At 32.0% G+C, this 23773-nt stretch overlaps 1 long non-coding RNA gene across 1 annotated transcript; it reads left to right on the top strand.

Annotated features, from left to right (window-relative positions):
* Nucleotides 1-10647: 10647 nt before the first annotated feature.
* LOC143082500 (uncharacterized) lies at nt 10648-13585 on the top strand. Its single transcript, XR_012980410.1, has 4 exons — nt 10648-10894; nt 11948-12070; nt 12629-12703; nt 13431-13585. It is a non-coding gene; the product is annotated as an uncharacterized LOC143082500 (long non-coding RNA).
* Nucleotides 13586-23773: the final 10188 nt, after the last annotated feature.

Here is a 23773-nt window from a genome sequence, read left to right on the forward strand (position 1 = left end):
AAATGACCGTTAAAGTCGAAAAAAGTTACCCTCCTTTTTTATTGTTCATTCTTATTTTTTTAAACCTAAACCACGATTTGTATAGTCAGACTATACAAATCCTTGCCTCAACTTATAAACTAAAAATAATGCAATCATCGTTTTATTTGTCTCAATCTGTGACTACCATGAACTGGTCGTGTATAGTATGCAGTTATGTATAGTACACCCCCTTTTCGTTTCGAAAAATAAAAAATAAAATGTTGGAAAATTTTAAAAGAAAAGATTATTAAAATTTAAAGTGTAGTTCGTTGTAAAATCCTTTGATAAGTACCTTTTAATCCATGCATCTAAGTAGAAAATTGTTTGTTCAATAAATTTATTTTTTTGTAATATTTTTTGTTTAAATAATTTATTAAGTAATAAACATTGAAATAGTAGAGCCTGCTTATATCATGTAATTAACATTTATCAATTTTATAAAAGTAAAGTTATTGATAAAAGATTCTTTCAAAAACCAACATTGTCTAAGCATGCATTATTTTTAGATAGAACAGAGACACTATAATTATGTCTCTGGATGGGTATAGATTAGTTTAAAAAATAAAAACAAACAAAACATACGGTTGTTATGGTATATTTATTCATAATTTAAATTGCTGATAATGACACTCTAAAAAAAAAAGCATTCTAAAACTTTCCAAATGATTGTTGTATACTGTCTAAAGGATAATTCCGACGGTGCGTTGCGTTTGCGCATACATAATACCAGTCAAATCTAAATCAGCGCAAACTACGGGGCGCCGAATGGGACTCTTGTGGTTTTGTACTCAAAATTCAATTTTGTATGGACAAAAGTGACTTTTGTTCAACAAAAATAAGTTCAGTTTAACAAAATTTGTATCATACTACAAATTTAAAATTTTGTCATACAAAATTATCTATCAGCGGACAAAAGTCACTTTTGTCATGACAAAATTCATTTTTGTTACACAGACTTGAATTTTGTTACCTAATTTGAAAATTGGGCGACAAAAGTCAATTTTGTATTCAAATTAGTTTAGTTTGGTTTCTGTGAACTAATTTGCATACAAAATCGACTTTTGTTACACAAAATTGACAAAAATGAATTTTGTCTAAACAAAATTGACAAAATTGACTTTTGTCTCAACAAAATTGACAAAATTGAATTTTGTCTCAACAAAATTGACAAAATTGACTTTTGTCTCAACAAAATTGACAAAATTGACTTTAGTGAGACAAAATTGACTTTTGTCTCAACAAAATTGACTTTTGTCTCAACAAAATTGACTTTTGTCTCAACAAAATTGACAAAATTGAATTTTGTCTCAACAAAATTGACAAAATTGAATTTTGTCTCAACAAAAACGAATTTTGTCTCAACAAAATTGACAAAATTGAATTTTGTCTCAACAAAATTGATTTTTGTCTCACGAAAGTCAATTTTGTCTCACGAAAGTCAATTTTGTCTCACGAAAGTCAATTTTGTCTCATAAAAGTCAATTTTGTTGTTACAAAATTGAATTTTGTCGTCACAAAAATGAATTTTGTCGTCATAAAATTGACTTTTGTCTCAACAAAATTGACAAAATTGACTTTTGTCTCAACAAAATTAACAAAATTGACTTTTGTCTCAACAAAATTGATTTTTGTCTCAACAAAATTGACAGAATTGACTTTTGTCTCAACAAAATTAACAAAATTGACTTTTGTCTCAACAAAATTGACAAAATTGAATTTTGTCTCACAAAAGTCAATTTTGTCTCACAAAAGTTAATTTTGTCTCACAAAAGTCAATTTTGTCTCACAAAATTGAATCTTACCTCACACAATTGACTTTTGTGATTTAATTTCCATATCAGGTAACAAAAGTCAATTTTGTATGCAAATATATTAATATTTGCATACCTTTTAGACAAAATTGACTTTTGTCATGACAAATATGAATTTTGTCTACAAAAATGAATTTTGTCATGACAAAAATGAATTTTGTCTACACGAATGAATTTTGTCATCACAAAATTTAAGTTCTCACAAAACAAGTCTGTAGCACATAGTTTTGTAAGACAAAAATGATTTTGTTATGACAGAATTGAATTTTGTACAAAACCACAAGAGTCCCATTCGGCACCCCGTACAAACGTAGGTCGCCAAATTTTGCAATATTTTTTAGCTCACCTAGCCCGAAGGGCCAAGTGAGCTTTTCTCATCACTTGGCGTCCGTCGTCCGTCGTCCGTCGTCCGTCGTCCGTCGTCGTCGTCGTCCGTCGTTAGCTTTTACAAAAATCTTCTCCTCTGAAACTACTGGGCCAATTTTTACCAAACTTGGCCACAATCATCATTGGGGTATCTAGTTTAAAAATTGTGTCCGCTGACCCGGCCAACCAACCAAGATGGCCGCCATGGCTAAAAATAAAACATAGGGGTAAAATGCAGTTTTTGGCTTATAACTCAAAAACCAAAGCATTTAGAGCAAATCTGACACGATGTAAAATTGTTAATCAGGTCAAGATCTATCTGCCCTGAAATTTTGAGATGAATCGGACAACCCGTTGATAGGTTGCTGCCCCTGAATTGGTAATTTTAAGGAAATTTTGCTGTTTTTGGTTATTATCTTGAATATTATTATAGATAGAGATAAACTGTAACAGCAAAAATGTTCAGCAAAGTAAAATCTACAAATAAGTCAAATGACCAAAATGGTCTGTTGACCCCTTTAGGAGTTATTGCCCTTTATAGTCAATATTTAACCATTTTTCGTAAATCTTAGTTATCTTTTACAAAAATCTTCTTCTCTGAAACCACTGGACCAAATTAAACCAAACTTGGCCACAATCATCATTCGGGTATCTAGTTTAAAAATTGTGTCGGTGACCCGGCCAACCAACCAAGATGGCCGCCATGGCTAAAAATAGAACATAGGGGTAAAATGCAGTTTTTGGCTTATAACTCAAAAACCAAAGCATTTAGAGCAAATCTGACACGAGCAAAATTGATAATCAGGTCAAGATCTATCTGCCCTGAAATTTTGAGATGAATCGGACAACCCGTTGATAGGTTGCTGCCCCTGAATTGGTAATTTTAAGGAAATTTTGCTGTTTTTGGTTATTATCTTGAATATTATTATAGATAGAGATAAACTGTAACAGCAAAAATGTTCAGCAAAGTAAGATCTACAAATAAGTAGTCAAGATGACCAAAATGGTCTGTTGACCCCTTTAGGAGTTATTGCCCTTTATAGTCAATATTTAACCATTTTTCGTAAATCTTAGTTATCTTTTACAAAAATCTTCTCCTCTGAAACCACTGGACCAAATTAAACCAAACTTGGCCACAATCATCATTCGGGTATCTAGTTTAAAAATTGTGTCCGATGACCTGGCCAACTAACCAAGATGGCTGCCATGGCTAAAAATAGAACATAGGGGTAAAATGCAGTTTTTGGCTTATCACTCAAAAACCAAAGCATTTAGAGCAAATCTGACATGGGGGTAAAATTGTTTATCAGGTCAAGATCTATCTGCCCTGAAATTTTGAGATGAATCGGACAACCCGTTGATAGGTTGCTGCCCCTGAATTGGTAATTTTAAGGAAATTTTGCTGTTTTTGGTTATTATCTTGAATATTGATATAGATAGAGATAAATTGTAAACAGCAAAAATGTTCAGCAAAGTAAGATCTACAAATAAGTCAGATGACCAAAATGGTCTGTTGACCCCTTTAGGAGTTATTGCCCTTTATAGTCAATTTTTAACCATTTGTTGTAAATCTTAGTTATCTTTTACAAAAATCTTCTCCTCTGAAACTAATGGGCCAAATTAAACCAAACTTGGCCACAATCATCATTCGGGTATCTAGTTTAAAAATTGTGTCCGATGACCCGCACAACCAACCAAGATGGCTGCCATGGCTAAAAATAGAACATAGGGGTAAAATGCAGTTTTTGGCTTATCACTCAAAAACCAAAGCATTTAGAGCAAATCTGACATGGGGGTAAAATTGTTTATCAGGTCAAGATCTATCTGCAACAACAAAAGAGAGTTTTTAACGACCTCAGCTGGCTATACAACCCTTGCACAATCAACTGAATTTTGAAGAAATCATTAACAGGATAGATTGCCCTTATATGATAATTTTTTATTACCTTTTTGTTTTGTTTTTTTGGCAAAGGGGGAGCAGGGGGTTGCGCAACAACAAAACAACTTCATAAATTTCTCATTACTTTGCATTTCTCGTTAGATAAATTTTACAAAATTCTCCCTTGAAACATCTGTCAAATTTAAACAAACTTGGTTTAAATCACCACTAGGATATCCAGGGACCACTGTGTATGATGACCCTGCCTGCCCACATGGCTGAAATAAAACAGGTTTCAAATGCACTTTTTAGTACTATATCTCTGAAACTAAACGACAGTACAACAGTTGCATTTATCATGCATCAATTGTAAATAAAAATATCAGGTGAGCGACACAGGGTCCTTGGACCCTCTAGTTTAATAATTTTATTATTTGAAAAAGAAGAAAGGTAGTAGTAATTAGTCATGACAAGGAACCAAAGAAAAGGGATTAATCATCCATCCACCGCTGGTATACATCCATTTATCATTCTATATTTAATCAATATATACCCATCTACTCATCACCTATTTCAGAGATTTTTAATAGTAAGATGTTGAAATGAGTTGTACAGAGTATGTAACACTTCATTTCATTATACCTTGGAATAGAATATTGTTACTTCAAATCAAATTCAAATAACTTTTATTTCAAGTCGGCAAGTTGAATAACAGTACAACACTTTTTCAGTACAATACAATTGATAATGGAAATATGGAGCGTGTCAATGAGACCAAACTAACAGAAAACAGCTTGCGTAAGGCCTTCAACAGATCGGAAAAAAACGCATCCGAAGGCGGACTTCAGTTGGCCGCTAACACAAATATGTACTAGTTCAATGAAAATGGACTTCACACTAAACTCCGAAACATATAAATGAACTAGAGTTTCTCACTACATTGAATACACATTGGTGGCCTTCGGCTGTTGTCTGCTCTATGGTCGGGTTGTTGTCGCTTTGACACATTTCCCATTTCCTTTACTAATTTTAGAATTCAAAAAAGCACAAGAGTCATAAAGACAAACAAAGGCTATATGCTCCTGACTTCGGGGACAGGCACAAACATGTAGCGGGGTCAAACATGATTAGTGAGATCTCAACCTTCCCCTATATCTCGAACCAATGCAGAATAAACAAACACACAGCAATATGCGAACAGTAAAAATTTAAACTCAGTTAAAAAGAGGTCTGAGTCCGATTTCAGAATAGTTAACAGAATAAACTATACAAAATAAAAAAGATGCATAAATTAACAAAGGACTATATTAGCAGTTACTGACATGCCAGCTCCAGACCTCAATTAAATTGATTTAAAAGATTATTTCATCGTCATATGAAAACCATTTATTAAAGTCTCACCACATACACACAAGTATAAACACAATATATCAAGTACACAATATAAAATTTAGAATGCATGTACGGGGCGCCGAATGGGACTCTTGTGGTTTTGTACAAAATTCAATTCTGTCATTACAAAATCATTTTTGTCTTACAAAACTATGTGATACAGACTTGTTTTATGAGAACTTCAATATTGTATGACAAAATTCAAATTTATAGACAAAATCCATTTTTGTCATGACAAAAGTCAATTTTGTCAAAAAGGTATGCAAATATAAACTTATTTGCATACAAAATTTACTTTTGTTACCTGATATGGAAATTAAAACACAAAAGTCAATTGTGTGAGACAAGATTCAATTTTGTGAGACAAAATTAACTTAAGTGAGACAAAATTCGATTTTGTCAATTTTGTCTCACATGTGAACACAAAATTGACTTTTGAGAGACAAAATTCAATTTTGACAATTTTTTCTCACAAAAGTCAATTTTGACTCACAAAAGTCAATTTTGTCTCACAAAAGTCGAATTTGTATGCAAATTAGTTCACAGAATCCAAACTAAACTAATTTCCATACAAAATTAACTTTTGTCGACCAATTTTCAAATTAGGTAACAAAAGTAAAGTCTGTGTTACAAAAATGAATTTTGTCATGACAAAAGCTTTGTCCACTGAAAGATAATTTTGTAATTATTACAAAATTATAAATTTGTAGTATGCTACAAATTTTGTTAAACTGAACTCATTTTTGTTGAACAAAACTCACTTTTGTCCGTCAAAAAATTGAATTTCGAGTACAAAATCACAAGAGTCCCATTCGGCGCCCCGTAGCATGTGCCATTCTTAAAAGAACTATGAGAGACTGTTATATACAATTATAAAACAACAGAATTAAAACATAGTTTTATTGTTTACACAAAACATAAAACTGCAGTATCACCATGCACATCGATCAATGATAAAACCTGATACGTGTACATAATAAAAATAACTGATTTTTAACAGTATAAGATACTATTTCGTCGTAATAAAATATTATGGCAGGTTTTGGCAACAGAACTACAAACGTTTTCATTTTTGAACAAAAATATAAATTTTTCATCATCTGACAAAGTTAAAAACATACCATTTTGTTGAATTATATCAATAAATAAAGACTGCCTTAAATCTTCATATAATAGACATGTTAACAATACATGTTTTTCATCTTCTATATCATCACAATTGAAACATAATCTTTTATCTAAATCTATATAATCTTTCGTAACGACCCGTTTCAATTTTTAAAGGTGCTACTCCACATCTAAATTTTGCATATGCACTGCGACATCGAAAGGTATATTTTGCAACACATATTGTTCAGTAGAGTATGAAAATTTAAACAATTTATAAGTTCTTAACTTATTTCCTTGACCATTAGAATCAAGCCTTGCACTCTATTCAGTTTTATAATTATCAAAAATATTAACTTCTAACTGATGAATTATATTTTTATCCAGTATATAATCATCTACATTACAAAATCTGTCCATATTGTAAAGTTTCAACATGTCTATCACTTTATAACTCCAATTTTTTATTTTATAACTACTTTTTTCTAATTGACCATATAAATACTTTATAATTTATCCTGTCTTTATCCATTTTAGTACATCTTGCCCAGTGTCTAAAAATTTATACCACTATTTAACATATGGAGGCTTCCAACCCATATCACCTGAAACAGCATCATTGGGGGTATACTTTCCCACTCCGATATAAAATCTCATGGCTCGGTTCTGGACTGCTGAGATATAGGAGAATTCACTTGTTCCCCAAATAGCTGAGCCGTAATTGATGACTGACCAAACTAAAGTGTCAAACAATTTGGTGAAAATATTGTGTTGGAAGCCACCATGTGCTTTACATTTTACTATAAGAAGGCCTAATGCCCTACTTGCTGACTTTGCAACTGACTTTGCCATAACTTTATAAACTAAAAATTCATTTAATACTTATCTTAAATATTGATAGCTAGAAACATAATCAATGACTTCATCATTTCTTTAAAAACAAAATCTGATCTTATCACAGAGGGATTTCTAAAATGCATAATTTTTGATTTATTTAAATTAACTTTTAAACAATTATCATTACACCATACACCTAATACATAAATCAATTTCTGCATATCTTCTGTATTTTCAGACAATAAAACAAGATCATCTGCATATAATAAAATAGTCTTTCGCCGTCAATGTCTATATACAAATATTTAATGCGTTTATATCATCAATTAAGTTATTAATGAAAATATTAAACATGACTGTGGATAAAACACATACTTGTTTCAAACCAGTATTTACACTGAACCAATCAGTAGTATTTCCGTGCACACGAACACAGCATTCTATATTTGAATAAATGGCTTGCAAAGCACACATTAACTTTGTTTTTATATCTAAATCTGTTAATTTGTTAAACAATAGTGACCTGTCAATTTGCCTTCTTAAAATCTACAAAAGAGACAAAAGTTGACATTTTACATTTTCCTTGAAATCTCTTTATATTTTGTTTTTTCACTGTTATTGTCTGAATCATTTTTATGAATTTTCCTTCTTACCAAAGCATATACTTTGTCATTGATATATTCTTTGTCTATCTATTTTTATTTTCGTTTTTTACTTAAAACATATTTCACTTCAAAAAAATCATGTTCATGACATACACATATCAGTACAGTGATACAATAATACTAAGGGATTCGGAAACAAGGTTTCCCTTATATTAATCCGTCTTCCTGTCTTATTTTCTTTTTTTGAAGATGCGGGGGTTGGGGGGTTGGGGGTTGGGGACACTACAGCTAGTAAAAATTTATATCCCGTTCTCCACAGATAGATACACTCCTTATTAGATTTTGATTACTCAGAAGAACGTCTCACTAAAACCACTAGCCGAACTATCCAATTGTGTTTGTAGGGACGTCTGTTTTCGCATGTCTAACTCCTAGTGTGTGTTATTTCAACTTTCGAAGGTATTCAACTCGATGTAATCCCTTTATATTATATTTTTAAGAATAGAAAATGGCAGGGTCTACCACAGAATAAAAATCAAGGATGGGGGATATAGAGATGATGTGTTGCGTTGTCGAACCGTTCCTTGCTCACAATTGTGTCCTTTTTTGTTGCTAATTGTATGCCTTACAAATTGTTGTCATATATAGCTGATTTGGAAAGAGGGATCTCACAAACATTTGTGATTTGTCCTATAAGTGGTCACCACACTTTTAGAAACCTATTAAACAGGTAGAAGTAGAAACGTTATTTATATGGCTTCCCAGATTGCTGGGATATTAAAGCTTGCACTTCTGTAAATAAAGACAATGCAATTTCCCATAAGAGCTCCTTTTACGGATAAAATTGTGCCACTTTTACTATGAAGTCTCAGGCGTTATATATCCTTGAATGGAAAGTTCATATGTACTTTTATTTTTTCAAAGGTCAAACTATTGGAGCATGCTGCATATTTTCAACATTTTTATGCCTCGAACTTCTAAGAGTTTAAACGTTAATTCGCCCCGGGGTAAACATGGCAAGGGGAATGGGTATATAACACCGGCAGGTAAACACAACAAAATATCTATGATAATATATATCCTCCCCAAAAAGGCGTGGTATCTGCATTTAAAAATTGCAAATTGCAATTAGGGATTAAAAGAGGGACGAAAGATACTAGAGTGAGATGCAAACTTATATTATCATATTGCTTCTTAAGTGATAAAGTATGCATTATTCAACTCATTTATTATCTTAAGAAGCTTTCTTTGGTGGTAAATTTAGATTCAATTTAAATTTCCTTCTGGAAATCTGCATGGTATGATAAAAATGAGAAGGAATTAATAATAACAAACAGATTAAGTAGTAATAAGGAGCTTGTTTTGTCTTTTGAGTGAATTTTCACACATTTTTTTCATTTTTTTTATATTTACATTTTGATTTTTTTCTCAGCTATTTAAATAAAGGCAACATTAGTATACCGTTGTTCGCAAGTCATAACATTGTTCGGTGTCACTGATCACTGAATTGGGGGTTGTGACAATATGATCGGCTTAACTTTATTGTTTACATATATATTTATATCATTCGTCTAAAGAACAGCCCAACAACGTCAACAATCTGTAAATTTGTGATAGCAAAATTTTTTTCTACCCTGGTCGGGATTCGAACTCGTGCTACTGGGATATCGTGGCAAAGCCTTGCATCACTGGTGATCCCATGGATAAAATCTGTCGTAGAGTTGTCACTGGTTCAGACCAATTTGAAAATAATAAAATATAACAGGGAAATATATATCAAGAAAATTATACAAATAACCCTGAGAAAGGTTGTTTTAATTTACAGTTAATTAATTTACTTGTAACTACAAGAACATGTTTACATATAGGCCATATTATGGTGACATGTTGTAATAACAATTAATTAAGGATGTTTGCTTGTCATGTTTTGGAATTTTTGTCAGATTTTCGAAATCCTCTCGTTTTATCTGTTTGAATGCCTAAAAATTTTTTTACCCATGGACCCCCTTTTTTCTTTATATAAATCTTTAACATGTATAATTATAAGCCATTTGTAAAAGTCTTATAAAATCTTATTTGTTTTTTAATAGTTTTTGAGTACTTTAACTGGTCAATGATAAAGCTATGAAAAATCAAGAGAGAACATTTTCCCGCCAAAATTCCAATGGGTAATATCTCGAAAACAAGCACATTGACTCCTATATTTTTTTTGCTTTTTCGATTTCTCAATTAATTCCCTATCAATATATACTAGTGTTATGGAAAGCTATTTATTTTGAAACTGAGCAGCGAACTTCCTTAATGAACTGGACATACGCGGATTCTGCAAATATAATGTGTCCAGCTTTGCCAAAACATGTGATCACATGTCAATTAAAGTCAGCTTGATAAGACATTTTGATAAATTATTATAGGAGCTTTTATTGAGAGGGAGATGAAAGCGTGTCCTAAATTAATGTCATTGACCAGTAGTTTGTAATAGATTTCGGACAAATCTGACTAAATGTATTTCGAAACTCTGATAAGAAGTGGTTTTCCTGTGACATCGTTCTTGTCACAGCTGGAATTTTATCATTAAATCACATAGGCGGCGCTTTAATTTAGTGGCTATATAACATAGAAAGGACTTATGTACAGGCCATTTACTACAGAAGGAATTTAAGATACTAAGGATGCAGGTGATCATAGTTTTAGCTCTAGTTGGGTCCATTTATGGATTTAATGTGGGAAGTATCCTCCCAGGAGGTTTAGGGCATGTTGATTCCAACGATGCAGGACTCATGGCAGCTGTCCAGGACGCCAGTAAAAGTGTTAATATGATGTCAAACAATATGATGCATCTGACCACATTCCAGGTCACTCATGCAACTAAACAGGTAAAACTTTAAGTATTAGACAAATTCTATCAGCTTATTCTAATTAAAAGTCAAGGTTAAATCAAAGTACTGAAGTACTGGTCATCGGATGACCGCAAGTTCTTTTGGATTGTCACAAACACTTGTCTCAGAAAAAAATTAATCATATCTCTATATAAAGTGAGGCTATTGTACAGAGATATATTTTTTTCTGAAACAAGTTCGTGCGTGGATGATGAATAAATAACAGGAAATTCAATCTCACCGTAATCACTATTATATTGAAGTGATACAAATCAGTATACTTTGGTTTTCTGTTATATATAATATATATATTTGTATATAACACTTACATTTATACTAGTATATAATTTTCATCCATTTGTATATCATTCTATCCTACTATTCTACTAATAGTGAAGTGCAAGTGTATGGTTGACACTCCTCTGTAATAATTCGATTTTTCTAATAGATTGGATTTGAGTAGACTGAGTAGGCATTCATATTTTCCCGCAAAATGTTCTTGAGATATTCTTCCGCATGGTTTACACAATTTTTCTGTACGTGTGCATATATATTAATGATGTTTTACTTATAAATATTTCTAACAACAAAACATTTTCAAATAATTAATTTATGTTCTAAAAATATATTTTAATGAGTATTCATTGAAGAAATGAATCTATATCAAGCAATAAGGAATGTTGATATGCACTCGATAATGTCCGCGTAGTTATACGATCGGTTTACTAGTCAAAAAACGAAAGACAAATCTCTACATGGCAACAATGCATCGTCAGGTAGAGGTCTTAAAATATTTGACAGTATACGGTGTGGGTTATGCTCATTATTGAAGGCCGTACGATGAACAATAGTTGCTTACATCCACGTCACTCTGGCCTCGGATTGATATTAGTTTTATTGACAGTCATACCAAATATCATTTTTTATACAAATACGTGAACACAGCTACGGACTGTATTTTCTTTTATAATAAATTCAACATTTTCTCATCGTTATTTTGTTGTGATCTTAACTCAATATCAATATAGTGTGAAGTTGATCCTTTTATAGGTTATTAGAGGATTGAGATATACATTCGATGTCTCATTCAAAGAAGCAAGCACATGTAAAAACACAAAAGAGCATTATCACGCAACACTAACAGAATGCCCAGTAGCTGACGGTGCACAAACAGTGAGTACTATCCGTGAATTCATGTTCTTTAACCACCATTGACAATTTGTAAATCTTTCAACTTTTATTTATTAAAAGTAAGCACCTTTTTAATTCGGTTTTAGGAAGAAAAAAGAACCAACTTAGCAAGTGAAATATATACAGTTTATACGATATATCAGCTGTTTTTCAGACAAGCTGATGTATACTGATATTTCCTTAGAAACTTTCAAACTACTACGTATTTACATTTATTACAGTTAATTTTCAGCATGATAAATTAGCAGCAAATAATCTACAAAACTCTTACAAATAAAGATATATAACCATGTTAATAAAATAATAGAAATTAAATAATGGTATTCGTTAAAATTGATAATATTTAAAATGGCGATAAGAATGATAAAGATGTATGTATACATGAACGCGAATCGCCTCTATCATCATCGAAATTCGACCTCATTGTAGATATTCAAAACATCGTTTTTATTTATTTCCATCGAGATTGGACCAGATATTCAAACTCAGAAAATAAGATCTAACCTCTTTTATACAAATTACATTTGTTTCCTTTTGCAGATGCATTTCCATTGTTCAGTTGTCGATGTTGCCTGGGAAACACCCAGATATACCACAACATGTACCATGAAATAAGTAAGTACATCCATGAGATAACTAAGTACATAGGTATAACTGAAATGTGAACTTTCATACGTACGTTTTAATTTAGAAGGTACATCGTTCAAGAATTTATAATAATTACAACAATGTTTTAAAAGATAATATTCTACGCAAACACTGAAATTAAAATAAATACAACACAGTACATATCTTGTGGTTCGACTAATGTTGTTCTGAGTTCGAATCTCGTACGTGGCAGGTGCACTCGACTCCAATCTAAATTGACGAAGTGTCTCAGGTTTCTTCGCCGTCAGTCAGTCAATAAAAATTGTCCGCCACGAAATAGCACAATAGTGTCGAAGGTTGCTTCAAACACCAAACAAGCAATCGATCAATTTTGAAACTGTGAAATTGATGACAAGGAAGCGTCTCGACTAAGGAGTTTTGAATATACATGTTTACTGCTTAACGGCTACAGAATAGAGTTTGTCCGGGGAATTGTAATCTTCTTGTATATCAACAGATTGATTGTATTGTTTATATCTTTACGATATACTTTCTTTAAATGATTTGAAGTGGAAGAGTAAATTTGACTACTCATAATTTGATGGCATTTTTAATGTTCATTGAAATGAGAAACATGCTGTACTGGAAAGTTAAATAATAATGATTTTCCGTTTAAGTAAGCTGGACTAAATTAAAAATTCTGTAAACTAATATTGTAACAATAATTTATCTCGAGTTATCCTTTTCGTTTCAGAGAACAAATGGAAGAAGACTCCAATTCATGGAATAAACATTTACCATTGTTTTATATTCTGACTTTACGATCAAGTATTATACATTATTAAGTACACCAGTCTTAATATGTGAAAGAAAAAACAAATAAATAAATTTATGTTATTGTTCTTGAAAGGATTTTTTCTCGTTTCTCTAAATTGTTCCCAATTTTTATTCAAGAATTGAATGCTTCTTTTTGTAACTTCATTGGGATGTAAAAGCGTTGACCAAAGTAGATTCCGCGCTTCATTCAAAAATTGTGCGCACGGTCAACGCTTTTACAACCCTATGAAGTTACAAAAAGAAGCATTCAATACTTATAATTACATATTTTAGATAGGATAATGAAAACACGATTTTTATCAAGTTTTTATTTAATTTTTCTGTGCACTTTATTGTAGGACCTCGTGTCAACATGAATGATACATTTTATTGTGTAATGAAGTCGATTAAGGAATAACGCGAGATTGCAGTGTAGCCAATACGAATAACGTATTATGATGAAACTCCATATAATTAAGCGTCTTCTTAACCATATCTACACCAAATACATTAACAGTTTTTATTACTATACTGAGTAATTTATAAACAACGTAGACAGCAATGTTTGCATATTACATGGTAACCGCTAGAGGTTAAGGATTGATGACTATATTTGTCAAAATCAAGTAGAAAGATATATTGCAGTATAAAATACATGTATAGAAGGTGAAGACTTCATGGGGTGGATAACTACCAAGTATTGGTTAAACAGAAATAAAACGCTTAAACAATAATTTGATACGTTCATATTGAAGTAGTGTCGTCGTCACCAGCCGTTGATCACGACAAAACAAGTTTAACTGAATATTACCGTGGCACACTCTAATTTGTTATTGTTCTTGAAAGGAATTTTTCTCATTTCTCTAAATTGTTCCCAATTTTTATTCAAGAAATAATTACATTAGTATGTTTGTATGTTTCATTATGATACTTTATTCCGATTGGCTAACTGCACATCACGTGTTATTCCGTAAGCAATTGTATTGCTCAATAAAACTTTTCATTCATGATAACACGTGGTCCCACAATAAAGTGCACAGGTGAGTTAAATAAAACAATAATAAAATTCGTGTTTTCATGATAATTGCTAAAAAAATGTAATTATAAGTATTGAATGCTTCTTTTTGTAACTTCATAGGGTTGTAAAAGCGTTGACCGTGCGCACATTTTTAGTATGAAGCGCGGAAACAAAATGTACTTCGGTCAACGCTTTTACACCCCAATGAAGTTACAAAAAGAAGCTTTCAATTAAGTTACAAAAAGAAGCATTCAATTAAGAAATCTTAATTGAATGCTTCTTTTTGTAACTTCATTGGGATGTAAAAGCGTTGACCGAAGTATATTCCGCGCTTGATTTAAAAAACGTGTGTACGGTCAACGCTTTTACAACCCTATGAAGTTACAAAAAGAAGCCTTAAATACTTAAAGGTACATATTTTAGCTAGGATAATGAAAACACGATTTTTATCAAGTTTTTATTTAATTTACCTGTGCACTTTATTGTAGGACCTCGTGTCAACATGAATGATACATTTTATTGTGTAATGAAGTTGATTAAGGAATAACACGAGATTGCAGTGTAGCCAATACGAATAACGTATTTTATCGCTATTTTGTGCATTTTTCTTTTGATATTTTTTTGTGATAATTTTCATATCATGCTTTTCGCTTGAGATGGAAAAATTATCGCTAGAAACTAAGGACACGTGGCGTTGCTAACGAAATTGACATGAAATTGACAAGGTCGTCATAGGTAAAATAACGATAAACAGATTATCATTGGTCATCTCAACTCGATTGCTTTTCTCACTTTCGCTGTACCAGCTCAAGCGAGAAAATCAATCTCGTTGAGATGATCAACGATAATCTATAAATAATGAAACATACATAGACAATACTAGTGCATTGACTTGCCATATCAACGATATAAGGATGAGGCTTAGAAATGGGGAAATGCGAGGCTCGGGCCGAATCCTTACATCGTTGATATGTCAAGTCAATGCACTATTATTGTCTTTATACTGCAATCTGAAATAGTACATTTTCAATTGGTGTTTAGTGTGTATGTTACTATTTGATTTAAATATTGGGAAAACTTCCCCCTTTTATAAAAAGGCCTCATATCATGCAGGCGGAGAAATGAACAGCACAATGAAATGTACATCTACCTCCAATCGATGATGAACAAGTTTGTTTGAGTTTGTTTGAGAATGAACTAAAAATATCAACAATAAGCATAAAACATAATGGGAGGACATTCATGCTCTTCGTCGTCCAATGAGAGACCATGATGATCAAACTGAGGCACAAGCTAGTGAACCTATACCTGGTCAAAGACCATAAGTTCATATTTACTTTCTCTGACAATGTCGAGACTATGTGCAGATTTGCTACAACTTTTTATGTCCTATTTGTTTGTGAATCTGTGGTTTCAGTCTTAATACAGTAACTCAATATATGTGCTAAATATTGCAAAACAAATCAATATCATCCAATTGTTTGTATAACCAATCGGCATAATGCTATTTGATTATAAAACAATTAATGTTAAAGCGTTCAAAAATGTTTTAAACAGTCAGTGTCAGTATCTCTCCAGGACAGCTTTTTTCTTTAATTTTATATATCTATAACCAATCATGGTTTATTTCTCAAAAACTTCTATAAAGCATAAAGTTTATGATTTTCCATGTTAAATATAAAAATCGCTTTTGAATAAATCACCAGTCCTACTAATACTAAAAAAAAAAAAAAAAAAAAAAAAAAAAAAAAAAAAAAAAAAAAAAAAAAAATAAAAAAAAAATAAAAAAAAAAAAACTTAATTCATTTTCAAACAAAATCATCAGAAAAGATCGTAACAATTTTGGCGGCGGCCTTCTCATTTATGTTAAAGACGATATTGGTATTCTCCGTAGAAATGATCTTGAAAATCAATCAGATGAAACTATCTGGGTTGAAATCCGTGCGAAAGGTCAAACATTCTTACTCTGCAATACCTATCGACCTCCCGAATCGAACGACGGTCATTATTGGACACGCTTAAATCATGCAATAGGATTGGCTTATCAATTCAATGAAAATATTGTAATTACGGGTGATTTGAACAGTGATTTATTCAAGGCGCAAAACAACAAATTAATTGAAATCTTAAATATATTTAATTTGCGAAATGTTATTGATAAACCAACTCGAGTGACAAATCACAGTAGCACACTACTTGATCCAATTATTTTAAGTGACACTTTGTCGTACTTTATCTCAGATGTTTTACCAACGCCTTCTAATATAAGTGACCACGATGCGCCAATAATTTTTCTCGAGTGTCCGACAACTATTACACGTTCGTATAAAAGAGAAATTTGGATATATGAAAAAGTTGACAAAGTTAAATTCTCAGAAAAAATGGACGACGTAGACTGGAATGCACTGCTTCCTGATAATAAAGACGTGGACGAACTATCTGGAATATTTACTGAAACATTCTTAAATATCGCGAGGGAGTGCATTCCCACTAAATTAGTTACTATACGTAGTTCTGATAAACCATGGTTTAATGGTGAATTAAAACGAGAAATTCGAAAACGAGACCGTTTTACAAAATATGCCCTGAAATTTAAAAGAGAATCGGATATTGCGAAGTACAAGAAACAGAGAAACAGAGTTAACAATTTAAAAAAACTTGCTAAGGAAAGATTTGAAACTAATTTAGATAACCTTATATTGAGTAATGCCCCAAATTCAAAAAACTATTGGAAAATAATGAAAATGCTGATAAAGTCGAATAAGAGTTCAAATAATATTCCTCCTCTACAAAACATAATAAAAGATGAGGAGTTCAGTGACATAGTTTATGAGGATAGCGAGAAGTGTGACTTATTGAACAAATACTTTGGTTTGATATCTAAACTCGAGGAAGAAAATGTTCCTATTCCAGAGTTTAAAGAAAAAACTAATACTTATATTCAAAATATATACATAAATCAAAATGAAATAATTGATATTATCAAAACTATTGATCCGAATAAGGCATCAGGACCAGATTTGATTAGTCACAGAATGCTGAAAATTTGCCCTAAGAAAGTGGCGGTTCCTTTACAAATAATATTAAATAAATCCCTCCAACAATGTAAGTATCCTTCTAGCTGGAAGATTGCAAATGTTATTGCTATTTTTAAAAAAGGTGATTCGTCATTACCTTCAAACTATAGACCAATTTCGTTAATAAGCTGTGTAGGTAAAATCATGGAACGAATTGTCTTTAAACATGTATATAATCATTTACATATGAATAAATTAATTTATGAATATCAGTCTGGATTTTTGCCAAAAAATTCAACTGTACATCAGCTATTAGAAATGTATAATTGTATTCTTAACTCACTAGAAAAGAAGGAAATAAATTGTTTTGTCTTTTGTGATTTTTCGAGAGCTTTTGACAAGGTTTGGCATAGAGGACTCTTGCATAAAATGAAAGCTTACGGAATACATGGTAATCTACTTAACTGGTTTGAGAGTTATCTTTGTGATAGGCAACAAAAAGTCGTGATTAATACATCATCATCCCCATTTTGCAGTCTTTCAGCTGGAGTACCCCAAGGCTCAGTACTTGGTCCCTTATTATTCATAATATATATAAATGACATTGCAGAGAAACTCACATCTCTAACTAGACTCTATGCGGATGACACTTCGTTTAATTACTCGGGGAACGACCAAGAGCAAATAAAAACTGTTATTGATCGTGACCTCGAAGAGCTAAACGAGTGGTCACGGAGGTGGCTAATGTCTTTTAATCCAGACAAAACAGAAATAATGATTTTTTCAAATAAAGATGCACCCGTTTTAAAATTCTGCTTAAATGATAAAGAAATCCCTATAACAAAATTTCACAAACACCTTGGGGTAACGTTTTGCTCTGATGCTCGGTGGAACAGTCATATAGACAATCTGATTATCAGTGTTACGAAACATTTAAATATCCTGAGAAAACTCAAGTATCAGCTTTGTAGGAAAAATTTAGAAAAACTCTATTTAGTATTTATAAGACCAATTTTTGAATATGCAGCTGAAGTTTGGGATAATTGCGGGATAGGATATGTTAATAAACTTGAAAGTTTGCAGCTAGAAGCTGCTAGAATAGTTACTGGTTTGCCTATATTTACAAAATCTGAAATTCTGTATGAGGAAATTGGGTGGGAAACTTTAGCTGACAGGAGAAAAAGACGAAAATTACAAATGTTTTATAGCATTCAACATAACCAAGCTCCGGATTATCTATGCAAACTTGTTCCACCTAGTGTACAGAGCACAACTACATATCCCTTGAGAAATGGCAATGACATCATTGTTCCTTTTTGTAGATTATCTCTTACTAAAGAATCTTTTATACCATCAACTATTAACCTATGGAATCATACCGATTTGTCCCTTCGAAAATCAGACTCTATAGCAAAGTTTAAAATCCAATTAAAAAGGTTAAAACCCCAAATAAAGATGTACCAAAGCACTTTCTATATGGACCGAGGAAACTAAATATGATTTTAACACAATTTAGATGCTACTCATCTTTCTTGAACTATGACTTGTTTAGAGTCAATATAATTGCTGATCCATCTTGCTTTTGTGGATGTAACATTGAGACTGTACACCATTTCCTTTTCGACTGCTCTTTATATATACACCAGAGAGAAATTCTGATGAATAATCTAAGATGGCTTCCTGATGACCTTATTTTAAATGTTAAGCTACTTACATCTGGTAATCCGAATCTCTCGTATGAACAAAATGTGAATATATTCAAACACGTATTCGAATTTATCAAAAGGTCTGAGAGATTTCTTGTTATGTAGAAAATGTATTTACGGTAAATTCACGTCATCATCATCATCATCATCATCATCATCATCATCATCATCATCATCATCATCATCATCATCATCATCATCATCATCATCATCATCATCATCATCATCATCATCATCATCATCATCATCATCATCATCATCATCATCATCATCATCATCATCATCATCATCATCATCATCATCGTTTTCAATGTTTACATCTACTTCTGTTTCATTTGTTTTTCTCAATGATAGACTCGTAAAATATTGTTTATTTTTATTTTGATATTGCATGCTCATATTAATATTGTATTGTAAATTATTGTCATTCGGAGCGGACTTCATAAGTATGGCTTACTTGTGTCCAATCCATTTTACTTTGAGTAAATAAAATATGTTTAAACTAAAATAAAACATAATGATATATAGTTTGCAAACCAAAAATATTAACAAGTGAAATATGTTTTTTTTCTTCTAAAAATTGAAAAAGAAATAAGTTTATGTCGTTGAATACATTGGAAACAAGAATAGGTTGAATAGGTCGTATGAATAATTAATTATAATTTCGGCAATTTCTATTTAAATATTCATGAGAAAAAGTGATATCAGGTCAGTGACTGTATATGACATAGAAATATACAGTCAACGCATTTTGACTGCTCAAATAGAACGAGTGCAGTATAAATATAATTAATCGTCTTAACCATATCTACACCAAATACATTAACAGTTTTTATTACTATTTTGAGTAATTTATATACAACGTAGACAGCAATGTGTTTGAATATTACATGGTAACCGCTATAGGTTAAGGATTGGTGACTATATTTGTCAAAATCAAGTATTGGTTAAACAGAAATAAAATGCTTAAACAATAATTTGATACGTTCATATTGAAGTAGTGTCGTCGTCACCAGCCGTTGTTCACGACAAAACAAGTTAATATGATGAATATTACCGTGGCACACTATAATTTGATAAACCCAAGGTTTGATCTCAACAAGATATCGTATGAAAATGCACAAGAAGCGACACTGGGCCTATCCCAACTAACCACTGGTATTTGCGACACTAAGTTTTCGTAGTATATACATGTACATTGGTCTCATCTCAATTTAGGAGTGAAAGGTCTTTTTTTAGATTATTCTTTGCTTTTGCTTTATCAATAACACACACACATAAAAAACAAGCATATTTATTCATAGGAAATCATCATACCCAAACTATCGTATTTCTATTATCAGCGAATCGGAAAATCTGTGTCAGAATCCATACTTGACATAGATTGGGAAAATTCCCCTTTTTTTGACATTTTTATCTATTAAGTCTGTTTGTTTTGTTTACACATCGTTGTCAACATAATGGAATTTTATGCGACTTTCATACAAGTGAGAGGTTTATCTAGCTATACAGCCAGGTTTAATCCAACATTTTCTATACAACAAAATTCATGTACCAAGTCAGAAATAGGCCAGTTGTTATCCATTCGTTTGATGTGTCTGAACTTTTTATATTGCCATTTGATTAAGGACTTACCGTTTTAAATTTTCCTGGGAGTTCGATATTTTTGTTTTTTTAAAATTTCTACATAATGTGCATGTGCTTTAAGTTACTTGTTTGTTTTAGCCCAATATGACCACAAAGGGACTAGCAAATACCGAACACAATAACGTGCATACCATCGCAGGTTGAAAATAGAAAACATCAACAAAACTTACAAAAACGAACCAAGTTGTTTTCTCCATCTTTTGCACATGATTTTCTATTAGATGTTATTGGTTTTGCACTAGATTTCATTAACTGCGAGTACCCTTAGCGCTGTATGTGTCTTAAGTGTTTTTGTGCTTTGTATCGTTTTGATGAAGTCCTTTCCTGTGATTTTTATAGTATTTGTTAAGTGATTTTCGGACGTAGTCTTAGCTTTCTATGCTGTGTTTTGTAGACTGTTGTTGGTCTATTCGCTGTTTTTGTGCAATTGTTTTGTCCAATTGTATGCAACTTATAAGTTTGAAGATCCCTTTTGTATCTTCCGCATCGAGCTCTATCTAAGCAATTTCGCAATTTGTAGATAATACAAAAGGAAATGCCTGTACCTAATCAGGAATATGGCATTTTTGATGTGTTTGAGATTTTGAATTTACCATTTGACAACGGACTTATCGTATTGAACTTTCATTGGAGTTCGGCATTTTTGATATTTTACTTTCCCTTAAACGGCCGGAACAAAGACTTGCCGATACAGTCAATATAATGTGTCTAAGGATGTTAACTGCTCTTCCTCCAGACTGTTGACACCTCGCTGTTGTGAGTTATACCATATTAAAACTCTTAGTAAACGTGTAGCTATGTAAAATTCAAATGTTATCTTTTTGAATATAGATGCAATACTTGCTGGCGGTTTTAAATATGACTAATTAGCCAATCAATCGAATCACATGAAATGTTGGAAAGGATAGAGTACTTTTATATACCATTTAAGTCATATCTTTACTTCATACTTTATTCTTTTTTACCTTTAAAAATATTAAAAGTTTCAAAATAACGAGTTCATCTTACCATAAATATCTATGCATGGGAACAGAAACCTAAGTGTTTCAATAATTCAACTGCCTGTAAACTACAAATTTATAGAAATGAACATGAATAAACAAAAGTATTTAATTTCAATACAAAAAGGCTGACTACTAAGCTGGCGGTACACTCGGTTCCGAAACGTCATACAGCAGTGACATCGACCTAGCGGTTAAAAAAAAAGTTATCAACGAGTACGGGAGTTTTGGCAACACAAGGATAAGAAAACTGGCGCGCAAGTCAAAACAGGTGGGATAGTAACGATATAAATCACTGAGTATTGATAATTTTGAACGATTAGTTTAAATATTGACCAAATTATCTTCGAACGTTTTGATCATATATCGAATTAATGAACTTTTTGCCGACATTCTGGTTCATCTAACTTGCACGAGCTTGATGTAAAGGAACCAAAAGACCTAAGTGTAACACCACTGTAGAAGAAAACCAACTATAAATTGAAATTGGATCTAGTTATATCGTTACTAGCACAATCACAACTTTCATGATGATAAATGACAATAAGGACTTACTAAGAGTAAAATACATTCAAGAAATAATTATTTCGTGACCAGCTCTATGCATATGTTACCATGATTACACATTATATTGTCGACATCGACAAATATGACGCCTACCTAAAGTTGAAATGACCATAGAGCATGGCATGAAAGCACTATGTCGATTTTGATATAGATATTTATAACTTTTTATCTTTCAATGCGTCGCTGTTAGACATGTTTACATAGAAAGACAGCATCAAGAATTCAATGAAGTTCAACCGTTCTTGAAACCCAAACATTTCACAATTAAAAAAGTGTACAAATATATGAGGACTTACTTTGAAAATTATTCTATAGAATTTCCTAGCGACCAACGTCTGGGCAAACACCAACAAAATGTCAAATTTGATCTCCAGTTTCGTTCAAAATACAATTAACGAAAACAGCTTATCAAAAAGAAACCAGGCTTATAATTTGGTAGTGCATCGACACAGTGGTGGTAAAATCTCACCATCGACACAGTGGTGATAAAATATCACCAATAATACCGGGGTACTAGTTTCATAATATGGTTCGCCAGACGGGCGTTTCGTCGGCAATTGGCGCTGAAAATTTCTGAACTAGAAAATAAAGAAACCACAGCTATGCATTTACAACAAATTTGACAATAGCGGTAATCTCAGAATCAAATCTATGACAAACATTACGATTTAAGTTTTGAATTTATAACATTCGCTCCTTAGTAGCAAAATACCAACTTCACCCGTATATGAAGTATACATCTCTTAATTCATACGATATTCAAAAGCTTGCAGCCACTACTAATTAGAAATAAAAAGATATGTTATACTTGCCAATGAGACAACTCTCCATCCAAGTTAAAATGTGTAAAACGTAAACAGTTATTGGTCAAAGTACATCCTTCAACACAGACGCTTTGATCACACATAACAGCAAGCTTTAGAGGGTTCCAAAATGACTAGTGTAAAACAATTAAAACCGGAAATCCAACGGTCTAATCTATATAAAAAAAAACTAGAATCGAGAAACGGTTATGAACCACATCAACAAACGACAACCACTGAACAATAGGTTTATGACTTCGGACAGTTACAAATACATACAGCGGGTATAAACGTTTTAACAGGCGCCAACCTTCACCCTAATCTGAAACAATACAACATAGATAGACACACTTTAAAAACAATATCAATTGTAATGGCTTAACTCAAACAAAAAGACACATAAGCAAAAATAAGGACTATAGTAAACATACACTGCACCAATAAATGTTGATATATCACACAATAAAAATAAAATACAGTATTGATTAATAAAATGGAGATGTAAAACAATGTCAAAAAGAC

This window comes from Mytilus galloprovincialis, chromosome 7 (genome assembly GCF_965363235.1).
Source record: "Mytilus galloprovincialis chromosome 7, xbMytGall1.hap1.1, whole genome shotgun sequence".
Classification (NCBI taxonomy): domain Eukaryota; kingdom Metazoa; phylum Mollusca; class Bivalvia; order Mytilida; family Mytilidae; genus Mytilus; species Mytilus galloprovincialis.